Raw genomic sequence first — 6,235 nt, 5'->3', positions numbered from 1 at the left:
CAGGACAGGCGGGGAGAAGGGGGGGGGGAGAGGGAGGGAGAGGTGGCGGCGTCCACCCCACCCGGCTCACATGATCCGGCGAGCAAACAAACAGCGGGGCCGATCGCCCGCCACAGCCAAGGAGACACGCGGTCGTTGCACCGAGGGGCCTCTCCCCCTTCGCTTCCTATTTCTGCTTCAGATCGGGGCAGCCACCTCACGAACCATTTCATTTGATTCGGTGTCAGTCCAGAACAGTGCGAACGCTTCTTCCCCACCCCCCAAAGTCACATCACTGGATAAATAAAAGCTGTCACAGACTTCAGGCAAAGCCCAAGTCGCAGGGAGAGAACAGCCCGAGTTCAGAGGTAGGACAGAAAAACTCCAGATGTAAAAAGCTGGACCAATCCAGTGATAAGAAAGCGAGGCCAATGAGATAGCACCGACATGATAACCTCTGAGCATCTAATCCAGCCAAGTCTGAGTAACAGAAGGAAGGGCTTTTATTAATACTGTACTCATAACACACCCAAACACACGTAGGGAAGGGGAAAACAGTATCTAGCCAGTTCAGTTAAGGACTGATAAAGTTGCCAATTATTTTGGTGTTCAAGGAGCCTTCCAGCAGACCAGAGCAGCTCAGACCCTACATCCTCTGTATACTTTAAGGAGAATGAATTAAAAAGCTCTTTAAAGTAACTCTTGTGCTCTTCAATACGTCATAAAGCAGCTTCTCCCAGAAGAGATGCACAGCCCCTCAGCAGGTTTTGTGGGTTTTTAGAACATGTTCATATCACACCTTAAATCCCAGCATAAGCAGGACCTTAAACAAGTTATTCCAATCGTGTTATAGTAACTTGATCAAGACAAAGTTAACAAAAAGCACATCACCTGCCTGCCAAGAAAAGGCAAACAGCTTAAAGATTCATCCCTTGCTGCTGGTTAAGACATCTAGATACACGTTAAGGCAACGGCATTAAAAGCCTAATTAAAAGATCCTCTTTTCTTTCAGCTTCTCAATAATTTTAGTTTTGCAACATCTTTTTTATACTTCAAGTCCTGAACTAAAAAGGTCAAAAGCAAGCCAAAACAAAACAGAAAAACCCTACAGGCCTTCAGGCAAATCTGAGATCTTTTTCCACCTATTTTAGTTGGTCTAATAAAAAGATATCGGATTTATCCAAATAACTTTGCCTGCCTATGTCCTTAAACCATTACAGCTACAACCTACACCCCTACACACCTTCATGCACCTCAAGAAAGAAAAACAGAAGGACCAGATTAAGGGGCAGGGTGAATGTCCAATGAGGTAGAGGGGACAAATGGGAGACTAAACTAAGGGAGAGAAAGTAAGTCCTCAGGAATGATCCATTTAGGCACCCTAAGCAAAATGGAAGCTGGACTTCAGTTTCTTTCCCCTTAAACTGAGAAACATGTATATATTCACATGTAAAGAAGCAGTCAGAGACAGAGAAAGCAGTTAAAGCAGATGCACAGTAGGAGGGAGCTAGAGGTTGGATAGAAAGATGGAATATTCCCACTGAAGACTAAACTGCAGTACAAATATCAACATGAAAAAGGAAGCAAGCTAGGAAAGATAACAGGCTATGCCTCCAAAGTTGGAAGTTTTACACATGCATAGACCAAGATAATCCTGGTTTTGCAATTTCCAGAGGTCCAACACACATACACCCTCCCACCTACCTCCTCACTCAAATATAAACAATCTTGTACACTGCTAAACATTTAACAATATTAAAGTTCAAGACAAAAATAAGTTGCGTTTTAGCCATCCAATTTGGTAGTACAGAAGACTTTGGATAGTAGTTAAAAAGCAACTTGAGTGAGATAAAGGTAGAAAACATTTAAAAGGGTGTGTTGGGCCATGCAGTCTTTACACTTTGATATTTAAATACTGTCAAGGACTGTATTTATATAATAAATTTTGAAGTTCCTAAAGGAATGTAACAGGGTAACATGTGGCCAGTGTGCAAAAGACATCAGACAGAAGAGGCATGCAACGGAAAGACTGTTTCAAGGATACTGTTTTGGGAGTCACTTATCTGTAAAGAACGAAGGGAGGGAAGTTATGACCTCACATTAAAAAAAAAAAAAAAAAGCAACTGTGAAAATGATATTTAAAAGATACTGGCATAACTCTGTGGCTCATTTCTATCATGCCTGAAACTGAACACATGGCCGCTTGTGCCCAGGGACCTGTCAAAAACCTGTGCACCACCCAGCTGGGCACTACACATGGCTTCATAGATCCCAGCACAAGGAAAACTGGGCATCAGTTGCTGCAGCCACATTCCAGGGAGAAGTGAAAACCCCGTGTGTCACCCAGCTGGGGAGCACACAGGATTTATACAGCTCCCCACGCACAGAGCCTGGTATCAGGGTGCAGCAGCCTGCTGCCAGGCTCCCCGTGTGTCACAACTTAAAAAAAAACCATGCCTGGTCCACAGCCAAGCAGCACATCAGTTTTTACTAGTTCCCATCTCACAGGGACCCCAGAACTGGACTGCAGCAACCAATTCCCAGAACCAATCCCAGGGTCTCTGTGCCCTCCATCTGGGGTTTTGACAATCAGATGATTGTCAGCATCCTGGTTGCATCTTGCTCATACACGAGTGCTGGGGATCATGAGCCTGGGCTCCCAGCCTCCCCCTGCACCAGCAAGTAAGGCACAACTGGGATTTAATCTCCAAACCCAAAATCACATGTCCTGCATGGTAGGATCATGGATTAGAGATCCCATCACTTCTTAAACTGAAGGACTGTCAGGGGCCTTAGTCTACTCTATTACTGAAGCTCTTAAACATTCTTCCAGTTTTCAGAAATGTTAATGTTCCAGTGAACTATTTAATAGATTTTCACTGCCCAAAGTAGAAGTGCAAACTGTAAACAAAACCGGGGAAAAATACTGCCTGCTTTTAATGAAGTGAAGCTTTTTTTAACTAAAGAATGTTGTCTTGTAATCTCATATATACAATGTTAAGAATGGACAAATAATTCCAAGAAGTCAAGAAAAATGCAAAAAAGTAAGATTGCCTTCAGAACTTTAACTTATACCCATGTGCATATTTGGTGTACAACAACGAGCAATACATTAAAGCTACAAATTTAACCAAAGCCAAAGAAAAACAGAAAACAAAACAAAACACATACCTGGCAGATGGTAGAGTTAACATTTCTGCTTGAGCCTCTCTGATTTCACAGTCTGTCTGTACAGTCATAAGAAGAAATTGCTTACCTATAATTCTGTTTCTCTGAGATCACTAAAACAGTGATTCACAACCATGGTGCTGTGGCATCTCTTTAAGGGTACAGCAGAGTGCCAAAGGGCACCACTCAATATTAGCACTATTAGATGTACTACATATGATCTACAGTATCAGCGATTTTCAACCAGGGCCCCACAGCACCCTGGGATACTGCAAGATCCTTTTAAGGTTGCCACAGATGCCCCTCCCCTGGGTGGCCTTGTGCATGCTCGTCTGTGGCCAAGTAAGCAGGCATCGGTGTCTGTCTCTGTGACAGGAAGGTGGGGCATGGGTTCTTCCCTCAGTCTGCTCTGAGGCTGTTACCACTGCCCAGCCAGGTCCAGACGAGGTTACTGCAGTCCCTCAAGAACATGGACAACCAGCTCCACATCAACTCTACCAAGGCCACCAGAGCAGCCAGCTCCAGGCAAGTCATGGACTACCAAACTCTGGGTTCAGTGCCTGCCCCACTGCAGATTCAGGCTTTTCTAGCAGTCCCCCAAGTGAACCTTCCCTCTTTACTTTGCCCCAGGCAGAGGAACCAAGGCCTGCCACCTTTCAGGCCTTGTAATGTTCTGCTGCCCCATCCCCTTCTCTTCCATCCCTCTTGGCATCCTCCAACTTGTCACATGTGAAGCCCGGCACCTTTTCCCTGTTGGCCAGGTGGAGCCAGGTCCGGCCGACAGGCATTCCCAGGCTCTGCCCAGGGATAGAGCCCTTCACCTAGAGTTCAGGGGAATCACCCTGGGATAGCTAAGGGGAGAAATTGGCCTGACAGTTCCCAGACAAGACTTGAAGCCATATGTAGGGAATCCACGAACCATGCCAGGAATAAACATGTTCTGGGCAGGGCAGAGCCAAGGGAGTGCTCCCCTGGGGGTGCATAGTATACTTATATTATTTGCATACATCATCATGCAATAAAATAATCAATTATTAATTGGATCAATATATTATTTATAAAATATTCATACTACAATTACAATAGCTTTTTTAAATAGAGTGCTGCTAAATTCTGAAAAGTTAGAGTCCAAAAAGGTTGAGAATCACTGCACAACAACCCAAAGATTTTAAAATAGGAATCTACAGGGTCAAAAACATTATGACAGCAGGGGTCTTCAGAGTTCTTTGCAACAGACAAATGACTATTTTTCAAGGAGTCAAGAAATGAGTGTAAGGTAGATGTTGGCATATTCTGAGCAGTTGCCAAAAATATTCAGACAGTTCCTTTAAAGTAGGTAGTGAGAGTTCCCCAAAAGCAAACTAAATATACACGCTTCAATGAGAAAAATATGCAACAAAAGTTTCTCCTGGCAGAAAAGAAGGCTGGGTCCTGTCAAATCTCGAAAAAGACGTCTATATTAACCTGATGAAAAATCATGCTACAAACTGAAGCCAGAATACCATGCTCTCAAATATGCATGAAAAGTCATATGGAAGTCTTCCTGAAAACCTGACCATGCATTAACCAAACTAAGCAGAACGATACCAATTAAAATTCACACCATTGTTTCCATAAACATGGGGTCTCGGGTCAGAATATCTTTAGAGGAGCTTCCCCACTACAACAATCATGTACATTCCTGACGTAGAAGTATGAGCAGAATCCTACTTCACTTTACATGGAGCCACAGAAAAGTAGGGCTGGAAGGGACCTCAGAAGGTCACCTAGTCCAGGAGTCAGCAGCCACAGCATAGGCCGAAAAGACAGTGAATCTTTGCCCCCCAGAGAGCTCAAGCCACCTGCACTTGCCCTTGCCATACATAGCCAGCCACTCTGCAACAAGGGAAGTGAAAGCATGAGAGCAGCAAGAGGGCTGTGGAGGAAGGTGCTGCTAAGGGCACAGGTGGTTTGGTGCACCTGCGTGCCACCCAATCCCCTGGGCCAGGTCAGACCTTCCCAGGTTGTAGGCTGCCAACCCCCCTTCAAGGCAGGATCATTCCTAACTATGCCATGCTACAAAAGTATTTATCTAACCTAGTCTTGAAAACTCCACAAACAATCCCCAAAACACCACAAATGAAGCAGGGGGTCAAGGGCACTGTCAATGCCCTAAAAAAGCTGTTCCTTGTTGCAGTTAAATACACTCTTAAAAAATCCAAGGAAGAGGACCATACCCCCACTACAGAAGAAAGCAAAAACCCCCGGACTATGCCAATCTGACTGTGGGATAAAATTCCTCCCTGACCCCAAACATAGTAATCGGTCTGACCTTGTGTAGAGGAGCAAGGAGCTCAAACTAGGAACCTGTGGGTTTTTTAGTCCCAGAAGGACGATCAGCACAGCCTGATCAAATCTACAGCCTTGGCTAGAGCTAACACTCAATGCTTCTGAAAAAAGTAAAAAACCCCCACAGAAAATTCACAACCCTGACATCCATAGTGACAGGAGGAGAAAATTGCTTTTAGTATCATGCAGCAACTGGCAAAACCCAAAAGCATGGCGTAACAAAATACCCTCTACAACCCACTGTAGTTATATACTATTCTAAACATAACATGGATGTGCAAGTGTCCACAGCTTGAGCATATGCAATAAGGTATGTGCTGGCAGGGCAGGTATAAGGCTCTGCATCTGCACATCAAATCTAGTATAAGGACTAAATTTATAGCTAGGCAAAAAAACTATGATCCGTGATGACACAGCTGCTAGGCAGTGGGCTAAAACATAGGAGGGTCCTTCTCTGGTATCTAAGGAACTTGATCACAAAGCTGAAGACCTGTGACACCCAGACAGAGTCTTAACCTATACGTATCTGACTTCCCAGCACAGTGCTCTAGCCAGCAGGCTGTAGGTTAGGCATTATTTAGGGGAGGGACTCTCCAGCATTCCTGTTGGAACTGGCCCCTGGACCTCAAATACAGGAAGACATGGGGCCAGGAGGAAGAGAACAAGCCAGAGGGTGCGTGGTTCAGTGATGTTGTGGGAGGGAGGGGACCCTGGGTTCTAACCTGTGCCTTTATTCCCAGCAAGACAGAAGCTTCTTTTA

General features: G+C 44.7%; 1 protein-coding gene across 7 annotated transcripts in view; it reads right to left on the bottom strand.

Annotated features, from left to right (window-relative positions):
• Positions 1-6,235, bottom strand: part of SIAH1 (siah E3 ubiquitin protein ligase 1) — a 31,844-nt gene that overhangs the window by 6,707 nt on the left and 18,902 nt on the right. Inside the window, exon 1 of one of the 7 annotated variants that reach the window (XM_006034968.3) lies at positions 3,151-3,173. The exons of 4 other annotated variants lie outside the window; for them this stretch is intronic. The gene's annotated coding sequence lies outside the window, so the exon portion shown is untranslated. Of the gene's footprint in view, positions 1-70; positions 967-3,150; positions 3,174-6,235 lie in introns of those variants that run through there. 2 more of the 7 variants (XM_025191099.1, XM_025191102.1) reach the window with 2 other exon arrangements.

Source organism: Alligator sinensis, unplaced genomic scaffold (assembly GCF_000455745.1).
Source record: "Alligator sinensis unplaced genomic scaffold, ASM45574v1 scaffold1107_1, whole genome shotgun sequence".
NCBI lineage: Eukaryota > Metazoa > Chordata > Crocodylia > Alligatoridae > Alligator > Alligator sinensis.
Note: the sequence above shows the minus strand (reverse complement) of the source record. Positions and strands in the feature narration are given on the sequence as shown.